At 42.1% G+C, this 16,606-nt stretch overlaps 1 long non-coding RNA gene across 1 annotated transcript; it reads right to left on the reverse strand.

Annotated features, from left to right (window-relative positions):
* Positions 1–721: 721 nt before the first annotated feature.
* On the reverse strand, positions 722–14,975 carry LOC135308799 (uncharacterized). The gene is made up of 2 exons (XR_010369172.1): positions 14,112–14,975; positions 722–2,307 (listed from the first exon to the last, which is right to left on the reverse strand). It is a non-coding gene; the product is annotated as an uncharacterized LOC135308799 (long non-coding RNA).
* Positions 14,976–16,606: the final 1,631 nt, after the last annotated feature.

Here is a 16,606-nt window from a genome sequence, read left to right on the forward strand (position 1 = left end):
TGTGGATCCCAGCATCCTGCTACTTCTGCAGAGGTCAGTACTCTAAAAAACCCAAACCCGAACACATGCACATCTCAACGAGCTCGGCAATTACTTAAAATTATGGAAAGCAACTGTTGCTGCCTAGCATGTGCTAAAACAATTGTTTCCCAACACTCTCAATTTGTTTTTCCAAGACCAGCACATGAAGTATGGAGACATCTGGATATTTCAAGGTCAGTATGGTTATGGATACAAATTCAACAGCAAACCCACGTTCTGCTCTGCAAAAGGACAGGCCTCTCTGGGCACAGCCTGAAGCAACTAGACCAGAAGCATTGCACATTTCTCCCACTCCTGCTGTCATGTGCACCCTCTTCCCATCCCTTCCTTGCCTCCTTTTTGGTTCCTCTTCTTGACTCTGACACAAACACAAGGCAAAGACTAAGAGTAAAGCAGATGTTTCTGGATGTGGTGACAATGTTGAAAATGCTCAACCTCTGTCAGTGTTGTCATTATGGAAGTATTTGATGTCACACACAGAGAAGAGTTTTCACAAGTAGAAATACCAAGACACAGAGGGAAAAAAAAAACAACCACAAATAAAACTGAGGGGCATGAGTGTGTCTGAAACGACAAAGTGCCTAACATTTTGGGGGAGTGTCCTTCCTGTGGCTTACTGTACCTCCAACAGCTTTTTCATCCCAGACCTGATGTTGTAGCACCCATCACAGGAGACTGGTCGCAGGGTTGTGGAGACTTTAATTCAAATATATTAACTACCTGTTTTAAAGACTGGTTGGGTTACACGGAACAACAGAGATAAAAACTGCAGAGGAACATCCAAACATCATGACCATCCAAGGTGACACACTGATTTTTTACACAAGTTTTCAAATTATCACATTTCTTGTTTCCTTTATTCTTTCTACATGAACATCATGTTGCTACAGTGCAGACAATTTTAAAATGAGAGTTAAATCTGGGTCTAGTATAAGGAGAAGTTTAGCTTACTACAGGATCTTTTTTAGTTCTTGTTTTGTCTTTGAATTATTTATGACCTTTAAAAAATGTCTATTCCTCACTTGACCCATATGCAGCATATTTACTTACCCTCTAACTGGCTATGGAGCTTATTAAAACTAAGAAAGTTTTTGTAGTAAGTTTTGAGCTGTGCAGGACTATTGAAATTTTGAACCCACATTTCAGATCCTCAAGTGTTTTCAGGAAGAAATGCTAAGGAATAGTTCAGGTAGAATACAGAGTGAACAGGTGGACTATTAAAATTTGGTAGGGCATCATTTGAGATGAGGGAGAAGATATAGAGTAAAACTCAGGCAAGAGCAGGGAAGCAGAAGGATTCGTTATATAGTGCTTTAAAGATCAGTGATATGAAGGTGTACCCACAGCTGCACATGCCCACCAGGATGGGGCTTGGTTTATTTTTCAGTAACAAGGATTATCTGAAATGAGCAGACCAAAGAATCTACTGCTACTCAGCAGTAGCACAGCTCCAACTGCTCTATTTCATGGAGTAGCTGCTGAATTAGAGATTGTTCTACCCAAGGGTGGTCATGGTTTCCACACACTGCACTGGATGTAAAGCAGCCTCCCAAGCAGCCCCAAACTTCCTTTTCAATTTGCATTGTTTTGTACGATTCTTTGCTTTGTTTCTCCCTACAACGGAAAAGAGGATTAAACAACCCCCTCCTTCATAAAACTGAAATTTTTAATAAGCTAAATGCAAAAAAAAAAACACCAACAAAAAACAACCAAACAAAAGATCCCACCAACCGAAAACCAAAAACCACACACCCTTTCACTGCTTCTTCCAATCAAAAAGACAGGCGAGATGTTACCTGGATTTAAATAAAAGTACTACTGTGGTTTCCCCCCGCATAGCTCATCTCTATTAAAAGATGAGGTCGTTTGCACTCACATCCCAAAAGGAACATTAAGGCAAATGCAGTACATTAATGTTAGATTTTAAAAGGTGTGTCCAAGGCAGAGTGTCCAAGGCAGAGTGGCACAGCAGTACACACAGACAGGGACTTTCAGAGGCAAACAAGCATGAGGGCCTTGGCGACAGGACAGTCACTCCTCACATCCCCTGGCAGGCCCCCTGTTCAGATCCTGGGTGATCAGTGAGTGATTGACACGGCAGTGACCACACAAGCTCTTTCTGCAAGGGGTGTTGATGCCTTCACATGGTTTGTGGTATCAGTAGCAAAGCTGTGGTGAGCAGAAAGTTTGACCCATCCTTCATCCCTGGTGAGGCAGAGCTGGAGCAGGTTGGGAAGGCAGGATGCAGAAGCACAGTCAGACCTGCTGTTTGGAAAAAGGGAAGTGTAATGCCACTGAAAGGACCTCACTTCTTTCATGTTACAATAGAGAAGTTCAAATCCTGACCTTTGAAGAGACTTTCATCTGGAGACTTTTTATTTTCACATGGATGAAACAATCACAAGGAATAACCTTTCCTTTTATCCCTCAAGAAAGTTTCAAGCTTAGTTAGCAACAGTTATTTCTATGGCAACAGACAGATATAAACACAGGATTATAATGTTCAACAAAGGATCAAGAAAAGGAAGAAATAGGACTTGAAGAGGGAAGTGTCTGGAAGACCTGAAAAAGAAGGTAGAAAGTTACTAATTTTCTTGAAATTCATATTTCTTCTTACTCTCAACAGGACTCTTTTTGGTAGAAAATTTGAATAAAAAAAGGGAAAATGGCACAGGTCTGTACACTGCTTTTTGCTGCAGGCATAAAGGAGTCCAACAGCTGGGGTCACTGATACTTGGGACAGAGCATGACAGAGTGCCTTGCTTGGAGGGCACTTCTCACAGAATTAACTTTGTGCTAGAAAGCACATACTTTTATTCAGTGAATTCTGCAATAGAGATGCAATCTAAACCACACACACCTGGAAATTTAGAATTCTCACATACACTTCTGCACACTAAATGTAGATGAGCAGGTAACTCTAGTGTTGTCAATCCAAAACTGGTGTTTGAGGAAAAGCACAGATGATACCTTCTAGAGTTTACTTTGCTGTGGGCAAAGCCACCACTCCCCTTTACCTGTGCAGCCATGTGCACCACTCCCAAATGTGACCACTAATAACACCACAGCAGCAAATCCTTGGCTGCTTGTCCCAGCATACAGAGCTGCAAAAACCCTCACACAGTGCTGAACCCAGTTCTGTACAAAAAGCAGGTATTCCTCTCTTGTTTCTCCTTCCATTTGCATCAGCAGGGTCAGCTAGACCCCTTGGCAGGGGCAGCCAAGGGAGCAGCTGCCCCAAAGGGTGCCCAAGGGCCCATCCCCATCACAGCCTGGCTGGGGAGCACCAGGGGCTGTTCCAGGAGAGCTGACCCCCAGCTGCAGAGCCTGTGTGGCAGCCTGGGCCAAACACACAGGGCCAGGGCTCAAATTAATTTTGTGCAGGCAAATTCATTTTGTGCAGGTACGCCCAACCAGCTCAAGCTGCAGTCACTTTTTTGGATTGCTCTACAGCAGACATTTCACAGGAACATCTGTCTCCTTGGGGCCCAGCCGAAGGAAGAAATGTTCCTTTGGTGGTTTTGGGTTGTTTTTAAATCACCACCCTCATTTATCCTAGACACATAGTTCTGCATGAGGCAGGGAAAGGAGGAAGGGAGAGCCCAGCCTGCAGAGCCTAGCAGGGTCTGAGGCACAGCCTGGTTAGCAGAGGGGTCTGGGAAGAGATGGGTACCTGGGAAGCTCCCAGCAGGCAAAACATGAGCCAGGCCATAAAGAAAGCTTTGAGCACTCATAGCTAATCAGGGCATGCCAAGAGAGTGAAGGTCATTCCTCCTGAGACATAAGCAATGAGGTCAGAAAACCTTTTCATTTGTAGAGCTAGGAGGGAAGAGGTGTCCAGCCCACTAAAGAACAATGCAGGAACATCTGCTGCAGGCTGACCAGCCACTGGACAGTTTGTCAGAAAGCCAATAACAATGATAGCGATGAAATAATTGAATAATGTTGCCTAGAATCAAAGTGGAAAAACCATTAAACATCTTCTGAAGCTTGAAGTAACTATTTATTCTCAAAGCCAAGGAGGATTGAAAGAAGCATATAGTGCAGGCAGGCCTAAAGGCAGGAAGGTCTCTGCATCCTTCAGCACCTTTACCAAGAGAGGTGGTGTGCCTCATTATTCACTGGTAATACTCCAGGACTTGGAGCACCTTTTTACTTTTAAAAAGTCCCAGTGAAAGTTCTCATTTTGCTATCCAGGCACAACAAGTTGTCTTTTAAAAGTCAGATGCAAAAGCCCTGCAATATCTTGCTCACAAGTCAATGACAGTAAATAGCGCCAGGCAGAAGAGAATGACAGAGCCCAGAGTCATCACTAACTTAGCAACAATTCCCTGTGTGCCTGGAGTTACTCTCATCACTTCTAAAACTTTAGAAATTAATCTATCTCTTTGCACATGGATAATTCACCCAGAGACTGATTTACTGTACAACTGTCAATGGATCCTCAGTGCTCCCATGCTTTGCCTATTAAAACAATTCCAGTTGCTGTGAAGGACATAAGAAAGGATGACTGTTTCCAAATTGCTTTCCAAAGAAGTGGAAGCTGTCATAATATTTAACCTTTCCTCTATTCTCCCACCGACACGCACCCCTCCCCACCCCGCCCCGCCGCTGGTTCCCACACCCCAGATATGAAGGCAGATAAGGAGGCTCCCCCTCGCTGCTTCCTGATGGTGAGTCACGGCTCTGAGTCAGCCTTTGTGTTCCAGGGAACCTGGAAGGCTTTGAAACCCGCTGTTGATTTTGGCAAAACTACCTCTTCTCACTTTGAGGGTGAAACGATTTACACACATCGGTTTTGGTCTGAAAATAGCTGCTGAGATGCAAACAGCAAGAGTATGGCCAAATATTTTCTTGTCCTTGCACTGCAGGAGCAGAACCCTCCCTGTCCTGGGTCACAGCTGCACTAAAGTGAGCCACAAAATAAAGTGAGCTTAAACCCTGGTGGCTCGAGGAGGATGCACCCACAGCTCCTCTTCTGAGCACAGAAGGCACCACTGCCCATGACTTCGGACACAAACACCTCTACAGTGACTTTGCAGGGCAGCCCCTCTCAGAGATGAGCAAGAAATGTGTTGGATCACTGTCTGCTGCCCACAGTCAGGTGAGCTGAAGCCAAATAGTGCCAATTCCACTCCTGGAATTACTAAGGCAGGCTCCTTCCTGCTCTGTGCTCCCGGTGCATTCCTCCCAGCAGAGTCAGGCACTCTCCAGCAGCTCACATGAAGGGCCCTGGCTCCAGGAGATGCAGACAGAAGTGTCTTGTCACAGACAAGAGTTTGCCCCAGCTCAGTTGAGACTCACCAGTAATGAGGGAAATTCTGGCAAAGACACCTCTCAAGAATCCCTGTGTCTCTGCCTAGCCCTTCTCTGTCTGCACAGATCAGCACTTTGTAGTTATATTTCTCTTGTTCTTGGCGGAGAAAAGCTGCCATATTTTTATTAACGTGTTTGAACATACATCGGCTGCTCATCTCAAACAGTCATCCAGTTCTGTGCCTACTTCTGTATCTGTTTTACAAAGCCTTTAATTAAATTAATTACACTTTAACATACATATTTTCATTTCCTTTTGCAATCCTATTTCAGACATCTTTTGATCTCTCATTGTAATTCCAAACTACATTCCTTCCCTTAGTGTTTGGTAAACACCTTTTCTTGGGCCAGATTTATTAGCATTTAAATTATTTTCTCACTCCAGGACTTGTCTGCTATCCCTTCTTCCCACAGTATGGCAAGTCAGGCCATTTCTAGGTTAAACCCTAAATTCACTGGTAAGTCTTAAAGCATAAGTATGACTGCATAAAGAAAACAGAAAAAAAATTATCTGTAAAAAGAACAGCAAGTTGCTGTACTTCCTTTCAGAGTATAGCTATTGCTGAAGAAATTATTTCAAGGAAATTAAATTTAATATTCTTTAATAGGTGTTTTGCATGATAAGGCAAAGAAACTTGAAACATGCCAAAACACATGAATACAGTTAAAATATCAGTTGTCACAGCAGTTTAAGTTTGCTTCAATGAGTTTTAAGAAGGGTAATCCTTATGTGCTAAAACACAGGACAGATTTTAATCTTAATTTTTAATTTGAGCATGAAAAACAGAAGCAGTTTTCTTCTCCCTACACATCTCTGTGAAATTGTTTCTTTAAAAACAACCTACCAAAAAACAGTGCTACAAAGCACTTTTAACTAATTTTTAAATTCTACATGTGTTTATTCAAAAATTTTACTACTTTTAAAAAATGACTGCACACTTTAAAAACCAAAGTGAAATATTTCAGCTAACCAGAGATGTCCTTTCCACTTCCACAAGTCTTGTCCAAGCTAAGCAAAAAAACCCAAAAAACCAAAAAGAACCGCAAAAAAACCAAAAAACCCAAAACCAAAACAAACCCAAAAAAGCCCAACCAAAACAGTTTGCTCAGTTCTGCACATAAACAACTCCAACAAGTTATGAGGCATCAGATCCTAAAAATTCAGGTACATGTTTCTTAGTTGGGACATTCAGATAGAAGTACATTTGCAATATTTTAAGCTTCATTTTCATTGGCTAAAGGACATATTTCACCATGATGAATAAAAAAAAAAAGAGTGTTAAAATTCCAGCTCTTCTATAAGACTGCAGAGAAAGTCCTTGGCTTTCACATCAGGTGAATTCAAGGGTACGTGGGGGATAAGGGTCAGACCTACTGATGGCAGGCTAAAAGTTTCACATGCTTTTACTTATCTCTGTATTTACTAAAGCAAGTCTACATGCAATATCCTTCTAATGGGGGGTAGAAATAACAGCAGTTCACACCTTTACCTGACTAGAAACAGCTCCATTAAACCACTTCACTGCCTCTGCTGACAAATTCACTTACAACTCAAGGGGATATTTTAGCTGAATTCATTTCCAAACCAAAGACAGGCCACTTAGGTTTACATCAATCAAAATTAGCTCTCATTGGGCATCATATAAGCAACATTAAAACACACATTGTACAACTGGTTTTCGCAAGCAGACAAGTTTTTATCTTGCTAACTTGTTTCTTATCCAAGAGGACAATATTTTAGCTTGAGCCTCACCTACATTCCTTCAAAATGCACCTGCTTTCCTCACTGCCAGTAGTGTGTGAGTGCTGTGAGCATTGCACCACGCTGGGCTCTCTCCTGGTATCAGCAGGTATCACAGACTGGTCTATCTGAACCCCTCGAGGATAAACAAACAGGGCAGGATCTGCTCCTACAGGTCTGGGCTGCAATCACTCCCAAACTTGATTGCAAGCAGAAATCCTGTTCTTCTACAGTGTTTTTCCAATTTATACCTCTAAAATCCCTCAAGTAATTCCCCATATGACACTGATGCAGGGCAGCAAACAGCACATAAGACAATCCTTTGAGGGCCTCATAGCCATTTGTAGACTGAAATAGGATGGAAAAGCAACACGGGAGCGGCCAGAAGAAATGCAACATCACTTCCCACAACAAACAAGCTCTTTTCTATTTGGCCTGCTGCATCCAATCCCATTTTCCTAATCCTCTATGCAGGTTGCAAAAGTGTTCTTGAGACCCAGTGTATCTGATTTCACACAGGCACCTGTAAATGTAGGGCACTGATACCGGGTATCTGGTCTACTTCAGCAGTTTCAATTAACTCCATAAAAACTTATTTGGAGCCTAACCTTTCATTATACAAACAGGACAAAAACAAACTCAGCAGGATGCTGGTGCTTCTATTTATGAAAACGAACCACTGCGGAGTAGTATATGGTCCAACACATCATCATATAAATCCAGATTTCATCTGAAAACAATGACATGCTCTTAAATTACTGGGCTCTTAAAGAGTGACTACAATGATTCTGATGTTAACTTTTGATACAGAAAGTGGAGAAACAAATGGAAAAGATAATTGGAAGACTATTCAAGAATAGGAAAAAACCCTAAAAATAGTGAATAAAAATATACAGTGAAAGGGAAGACTGGGAAAACTGGAAGCTGTCACGATAGGGAATTTCCCTAATGATAATGAATGCAAGAATGAGCTCATAAGCAAAATCAACAAAAGTCAAGGTGACTTCTTGTGAGTTTGAGATTCTCACATTTCTGCCCAATGAAAGATTTTGGTCCTCAGAGCCCCAGGGCCACCTCAGAGGTTTTAGGCTTTTGAAACCAGAATGCCTTCTGAGCATTTGCACATGACTACAGAGCAAAAATCTACCCCAAAACTGAAGGTCTTCTCAGTTACCCCTGAGGAAATGTGCCTTACCCCTATCCCTTAAAATACTGCACATTTTACCCAAGATATATCTAAGGTGAAGTGCTTAGGTGGGAATACTTAAATCTCTTGGAAAAGACAAGGAGAGTTCCCTACACTGCAGGCAGAGAGGTGAGATGCTACTGCAAGAGGTTACCTTATGCCAGAATATTTATGACCCCCTCACCCTGGCTTTTGGAATCCCTTCAGCACAGAGGGAAGCCAACTCATGGATAAGTAAAAGAGGCAATAAAATAAAGACAGATGTGGTCTTCCCAGCTCTCACTGTCCTGCAGGAAAAGACACAAGTGGTATGGAAAGTGCCATAGTTTATACTTCTACATGCCCAAAGTGATTGTGCAGACTGTGGCTAGCATTGCCTGAAGATACTGTTTACTTCATATTTCACAGGGTTGTCATGTTAACAAGCATCTCTTCCATGCTGAAAAAGCTTGTGTGTCAAGAGAGTTCCCCAGTGCTGATGAGCAACACTTAATGCCATTGGATACTACTGATGTGTAGCTGGCACACATAAGCTTCTTTTGCACCAAAACATCAGAAATCCTCTTTTGGGGCCGGAGTCCGTAAGCTCTGGGTATCGTTAAAACATAGCAATTATCACTGATAGGCTCTGGCACAGATTCTTAATTTGCTGTGGGAATGTAAGTCCTAACAAAAAAAACTTTCTTCTGCTGCAATATGCAAGTTTCATATCTTTAAAAAAACCCCAAAATTTGAGTAGAAAAAAGACCTACACCCATTCTTTCATAACTTTCCCTCCATTATTTGCTGTATTCCATTGTTCAGAAACAATGGAGATGCTTAAAAATATATTTTTATGCAAGCTCTTTGTGATAAAAATAACTCCTTTCACAATTCACATTGAAGGGCAGCAGGATTCTTGCTTACCCTTCCAAACAAACCTGCATGTGTTTGAGCAGCTCTTGCTGCCCCACTGTCTTCCCCTCTCTAAACACTGACACAGAGGGAGATAACTGAGCTGGGGGAATGAGCTTGCTGCTTTGTGTGCGCACGCAGCAAAAATGAAAAGTAGGTTGTTTGATGTTGAGGGTGAATTGAACTGATCCAGACCCCATTATTTATGACAAGCAGTACATATTATTGACCAGTGAACATACAATAATAATGTAATCAGCTTCCATCTAAACAATTACCTCCTTGTCACTTCCCATCCAAGTTCAGGAGGTGGCACAGACTCGGGAGGGCAAAGGGTTGCAAACAACAGGCACAGCTCACTGTTAGGGCTGCATTAACCCTCTGCAGGCACATTTCTGGATGCAGCAAGCAGCCAAACCCAGCCCACAGCTGTACCCAGAAGAAGGCTACATTTCTACATTCATTAACATTTGTGGAGTTACTCATTAAATCCTGAGGCAAGTGGTGTGAACCTGTCTCATTCTTCAGCAGATAGATGATATGTCAGCTCCTGTTCACTGGGATCTTAACACCACACGGAGAGCAAGGCACAGGTTTTATATTCAATACAGGACTCTTCCTCACCTTGCCAACTCCAGCTTTGCACTGGAGAAGGAGCCATCATCCAGACTACTCTAATGCAAATACAGCACAACCTGGGACTCCTGTGCAGCTGCCTCTAACTGGCATCCTGCAGGCCAATTCAGCTCCAAGGCCAAAAAATCCTGCTAAGTTTTCTATTAACAATTTAATTAGCATTTCTGAGTATGCTTCTCAGGGAAATGTTTTATCAGAAAGTTACTCTGCCTTGATATAGCTGCGGGGAAAAAGCCACATCCTTAATTGGTAGAACCATATCAATCACATCTCAGTGTATTCAGTCCAGATACTGTTATACTAGCTACATAGAACCTGGTTTGATCAGATTAAAATCGTTCTGAGAAAATAATTTGTTGAGACTGACACAAGAGAAGCTTTAGTAATATCCAGTGAATAAAAACCATCTTACACCATAGTATACCTTTTATTTACAAGCATTGTGTTATGCGACTGAGAGAGCCAGAAACCAACAGGTTTGGCACAAAAGAAACTTTATGCCTTAACCACAGAAGAGAGGATAGGGAAGGCTCTTTGCAGCTCCTTGTTCAGCACTGAGAGCACTCACACAGGAATCCAGAATCCAAAAAATCTTCCAGATTCAGAAAGGACACTGTCCCTCTCACCAGGAAGAACACACTGCAGAAAGGTACTCGAAAGCAGCGTGCCTCAGTCTGCATGTGCTCCCTCACAGATGCTTTCATCGATCAGCCAGGCACTCAGGTTCCTGGGCAGGTTGCACACAAAGGTGGTTTCTAATCCCACATGAACCAGATCCTCACATCCTCGCCAATTCTTTTTGTTTTTTGAAGCAGCAACAAAAAAGTCCTCCCAGACCCTTTCCTAAATCCCTGTTTCCCCACCTACAATCACTTACTCAGAAGAGTACACTAGTGACAGCTCTTTGGCAACTCAAAGGATGGTTGAGTTGAAGAATTACAGTTTCTAACTTCCCCCTTTTCTACTGTAGACCCAAAGTCCTCATTGTTTTAATTTAGAGGAGAGATTAGTACCAACTGTGTTTTGCCTCTTATCTTTGCTAAACAAAAAGGTTATATAATGTTTCAGGAAATGAGTTCAAGTGAATACAACCATCTTTTTCACAGTACTAAATGCTTAAAAAAGAATCTGGTTTGTCCATTCTGGCAGCTTATGTTTATTCAAGACAGACAAGGCACAGGCAGTAAAAAAGCAAAAAAATCCCTGAGCTGTAGTACAAAAAGACCGGTTTAAAGTAATTTTCTTGTCTAAAATTCTATAGCTCTTTAAAACTGCAAAAGCAGGTGTTGCTTAGGCTAGTAATTTTTGTGATGGTGCTAGTCTACTGGCATGTCTGAGATGTTCACAAATTCATATTTTAGAGACAGAATTATTATTTCACAGGCCTATTAAGGACAATGTTAAGAACACAAATAACTTTAAAAGAGTACTGATACACATGACACAAATAGAACCTGCCATAAGGAAGATCTTGGGGTGTTTCAGGATGTATGACTAAGAGGGAAGATAGAAGAAAAGGCAGCTAAAGGCAGCACAGTGAGAGCATTCCTCTCCATTGTTTTGAAATTGTTTATCAGTTTTCCATGAATCACCAACTGCACTTTAAATATCAGTGCTTGTATTCTTCAAGAGACTATAAATACAGCCAGTTTTCTTTGCCTGTTCCAGAGAAAGCTGTGAAAATTGTGACTTCTGTTCCTTATATATAGCAATGATGGGGTGTTGTCACAGGACTGCAAGAATGGGTTTTGCTTTTTTGAGATGTGAATGACAAAATACTGCTGCATACTCTCACATCCCTTTCTGATGGACAAGAGCCTTATCAATCTGTTTGATAATAACACTCTTGATGGTTTTTTGACTGGATTTCTTTCCCTCTTATGACTCCAGTTCTACAAAACGTCACTGGTTGTATTGGTTTGTGTTTTGTAACACCTTGGAAGTTTACATCTGCATGACTCCATTTCAGCTAGTGGAGCTTTAAACCCTTTTGTTGGCTTTTAACAACCTCAGCCGTCTTGTACTTAGAGCTGCACTCAGGTGTTTCCTCCAAGTGAGCAAAGTCAGAGTGGAGCAGCTTGTGCAGTCACACAGCAGAACCAAGCAATTGATCAATCCTTTCCTACACAATTTCTCACAGGATGAAAAAGTGGGAAGAGTCAAACTACTGAGAGCATAAACACAACACAGAGGAGCTGCTAAACAGCAGACTTCTGTCTCAAACACCAAGACCATCTACTTCCTTTCAGACTTCAAAGAAAACACAAAAACCTTAGGTTTGGTCTCCACTAAAAAGCCTTTCCCTTGCAGTGTGATGAACCTGGAATCCACACTTCAACTATCTCATGCAAAGTTATCCGAGGATTTAGATTAACGTTTCTTTGCCAAACTTTTAAGCAGAAAGCAAACAATTCTGTGCATAAAAGAGCACAGTTAAGGAACCTTTACATGCCTGTCCTAACAACAGGAAAAATTAAGAGCAGGGGAAATAGACTTGGGGCTGCATTTCTAGTGTTATCTGAGGTCTACTGATACATTGGTCTATTTTCCAAGCACTGTGAAGTGACCCTTAATATGTTTCCACAGTCAACCTGGCACATCGTAGAGCAAATAAATAATACTGCACTGCAATTGTTTGATGCAGGTCAGATCTTCAAAAACCTGGAGGATGCTTTGAACAGTGATGAAAGAATACTGTGCCAGCCTGTGCTGGGGACAGGCACTGGAATGTAGGTGGAAATGGATAAGGAATTACAAGAAAACCCTACTGAATTGTAGATATTTCTCTTCCATGGATCAATACAATTTCCAAGGAATCAAAGATTTTGAAGAAAAAGCAACATATTGTGTGCATACCTCTGAAGAGAGTGAGGTGGTAGTTGTATAATGCACATACCTAAAAGGATTAAAGGAAAAAAGTCTTCAAAGGAAATATTTGTGCATTTCCTTTTAAATTACTTTATGGGGAAAATAGGTTATTAAATATTTTATAGTTGTGTTCTGTACCAAACTCCATCTGTTTAGAGTTATATTATGTCTAAAGTTTTTTTAAGGGTCATAGTATTTGTAATAAGAATGGTAACTTGACAGTATAACTGCTTTTCATGGAAACCTGTGTGGATTAAGGACTTCCCAAGCACAGACCAAATGACAACACTTTAGGCTGCAGCTGTCCCTGTTCCAAGAGACAAAGCACACAGATACCTTTCCTTCCCACTGTGGCTGCTGGAAAGTTGTGGGGTTTCTGCATTAGTCAGCACAAGTAGAACTTGTTTTTCTCATTAATTGCACCAGCAGGGTATATAATAAACAGCTGCCTCAGAGGAAATAGGAATGAGAAGGGATAAAACAAAGGGAAAGTCCAGTGTAATGAATACAGGGGTTCTGTTCCACCATGTTCATTCTCTTGCTGGCATTTGTGAACAGAAATAAAAATCTCAGTATGCATACAGCCACTAACAGACTGGTGGGCTGCAGTATTCCCAAGGCACATCATTTAGCCCACAGATGAATACTGAATGTGTGTTCCTGTCCCAAAACTTTGCAGTCTCAGTGTAAAATCTGAGGCTATTGTTCAAGCACAGCCTTTGAGGAGGAGTTTCTAAGCTTAAGGCAAGGACACAGATCCTTCCCAGAGAGGTGCTTGAGTAGGAGTGTGCAGTCATGGTCCCTAAAGAGAAATACCCAGATACAGACACAGGGTAGAGGGAAATACCTTCTTTCAGGGGTACCTGCTTTAACAGGAATATGGTTTTCCCATTTCAGAAAAGAGAACATTTAGTATCTAGAACAGCTTAGCAAAAAATGAACTGAATGCCCTCCTACCTTTATTGTTTGTTTTCTCCCCTTTCCTTCAGCTGCCCTACTACAAGAACTGCAGGAGTGGCAGGTTCTGCTTCACATGTATATATACTTCTATAAACAGTGATATAAAATCCAGGCCCCTCACCCTACATGCAAGGAACTTTTCCTTTATTTGAAATGAAAACTTTTAAAATAAATTTTAATGGGAAAAAAAATCCCCATAACTTTCTCCTGGAAACCACAGAGTCTACTTACATTTGAGAGTCAAACACTAAATTTTTGATGGTATTAAACTGAAAGTTTCAAAAAGAAGTATCCAAATTAATTCAAGTGCATTAGACATCCAAATTCTAATGCATGCCAAGTGTTCTTTAGCTGCTTCAAATACCACAGCATAAGTATAAAATTCAAGACCTAAAGTGCAAACTTTCTACCCATAAAGAAAGTGAAATTGCTTAGGAAACCAAGTTGTGAAGCTATTCTCTACCTTACCATTTCCTTCCAAAACGTTGGAGAGGTTTAACTTTCCTCCTTGGTAGGGTTGTGGACAGTGCAAAGGCAGAAAACCATCAGGGCTGAGAGCAGCATTGCACAGCACCACCTGAGAAAGGAGCAATGATCTCTGGCTGTGCTTAAATAGGGCCCAGGCAGGGGGTGTGGGGTCACAGATGAGGCTGAGCAAGGTTGTTAAGCTGCAGCAAGCCCTCTGACAGACACACACAGTATGTGCTTGAAAAATTACACTCTATCTTTCCAGTTTTTCAGGGCATTTTCCTTGCTAATGTAGATGAGGATGCTGCTTTCCTTACCACGGCAATAGAAAGCACTAAGAGGGAAATTTTCAAACAGGCTTGTCAGTGAAAGTTATATTCTTTAATATATCACTTCTGTACTTCCATAAATCTCATCCAGAGTGGAAAAGTTTTCTGAAAAGGGGGATGAGAGGAAGGAGCCTTAAGACTGTTGCTTTTCCCAGTGACATCCCTCTGTCCTCTCTTGAGAACTCCCAAATCCTACGCCAGCTGAATGAACCAAGCTGAGTGCAGTGTGGCCATGGCAGCCAGAAAGAGTGACAGTGAAATGGCAGAAGAATTGGGAGGGAGTAATTTAAGCAGGGAGGAAGAGGCCTCTCCCATGGGCAGTGGTTGTGCACTGGAGAAGAGCCCTGTGCCCCCCTCACTGTTGGTTTTGTCCTGCAGCTGGGCCACCATGGCCGCTGGCTTTGCTGGGCGTGCTCTGGGCACGGTGCAGGGCTCGTGCGACCAGGAGAGTCCCTGGGCTGCCTCGTGTAGTGTGTGGCATTCCTGGCCATAATGAGCTTTGCACTGCCAAAATAAGCTATGCTGTCTCTTTTTAAAACTGTCCCCCTCTCACTGTGTTATTAAAATTATATCAATGTCCCTTCAGTCTATGGGTCAGTGGGTAAATCTGCTGTCAATTACCAAAGTGTGAATGAAATGAAGAACAAATGGTCTAACTTCATCAGCGTTGTTTTTCTCTTCTTCCCCCAGATAATAATACCTTAAAATAGAATGCCTTATTAACCACAGACCTGAAGGTTAATAAGTACATCAACAAAACAAATGTAGTAAATTAAAACAATGCATTAACATTCATTAGTATTTCACTGTTGATTCCCAAACATGCTGCTATTGCTATTGTGCTATTATCAGGCAATAATTGTTATGTCAAAAGATAGGACCCATATGGTTCAATGAGATCCTCTGGGAGCTTCTGCTGTATGAAAGTCAATCAAAAATACAATTCTATAAGGAAAGATGTGGACACAGGAGAGTTGCTGTCAGTATATGCAACCCATGTGAGAGGCCCAAGTGACTGTTTTAAATAAAAGTTTTTAAATCTAGGGAAAAAAAGAAGTGAGAGTTAGAAAACTAGCAGTAAAATCAATAGGTTTGTTCAGAGTATCTAAAACTCAAATGCCAGTCTTTGTCACACTGGATCCTGTTATCCAATCAATAGAAAATACCCTCTAACACCTCAGAAAAATTCAAATTTTATACATATTTTTCTGCACATAATAACAAATCCAGATGAGCTAAACCAGGCTGCACTGAACAGCACTTATCCTCTGAAATACCCACAACTTTTAGGTGAGGCCTGAATAAATAGAAGGTAGAGAACATAATGCACTGAAGATCCCAGCTGAAGTTGTCTGCCATCCAACAGTAAATCCTGTCTTATGACTCAGGTCCTTGTGGTAAACAATTAATCCCATAATTAATTTCTAACATGTCATAACATAGGAGATGGACAAATATCTGGGCTGCCTCTTCTCCTTCAGCTCCCCTTGTCCTCACATATCTTCTGGCCATCCTGCTGGAAGGAGTCAGGACAAGCCAAAGGTATCGTGCCTTGGCTTTCAGTGCCCTCTGAAGTCCACCTGGGACCAGCGTGTCCAAAAGTGCTTTTGTGGCTTGCTCCCTGCACAGTGCTGTGGCACCTGGCTGTGGCAATGCCATCTTCACAGTGGTTATTGCCTCATGCCCTCTGCAGCCTCACCACCTTCTCTTCACCTGCAGCTTTGCCTCCTCTCCGTTCCTTCTGCGGCTTTTCCCTGTGCCCAGGAGCAGAGCAGGTGGTGCCTGCCCTGCTCTCTCTTCCCGTGCCTCCAGCCGAGCCGCAGCCTGTGCAGCTTCCAGCAGCCCCCACTGTCACTCTGGCTGGCTCGTGCTCCCACAGAGGGCTCCTTCATATCTCTGCTGGTGATTCATAGGCTTTGGGGGGCCCTGCAAATGAACAGAAGCCATAACTGTAGCGCCTTGGAACAGCCCTCAGATTACATCACCGTGTTTGCACTTTTATGTCTCCTTCACGAGTTCATTATGAATTTCTGCATGCTCCTGGGGTCAGTGTTTTAAGAGCAGGGGCTGTTGTGCCCAGCTCTATCTCGCTGTTCTATCTGGCAGTTTGTATTTAGCAGGCACACACGGGCTGGGAAGGGTTGCGTAAGCTGGTTGCTATGGCAG

Source organism: Passer domesticus, chromosome 10 (genome assembly GCF_036417665.1).
Source record: "Passer domesticus isolate bPasDom1 chromosome 10, bPasDom1.hap1, whole genome shotgun sequence".
In the NCBI taxonomy this organism is placed as follows: Eukaryota; Metazoa; Chordata; class Aves; order Passeriformes; family Passeridae; genus Passer; species Passer domesticus.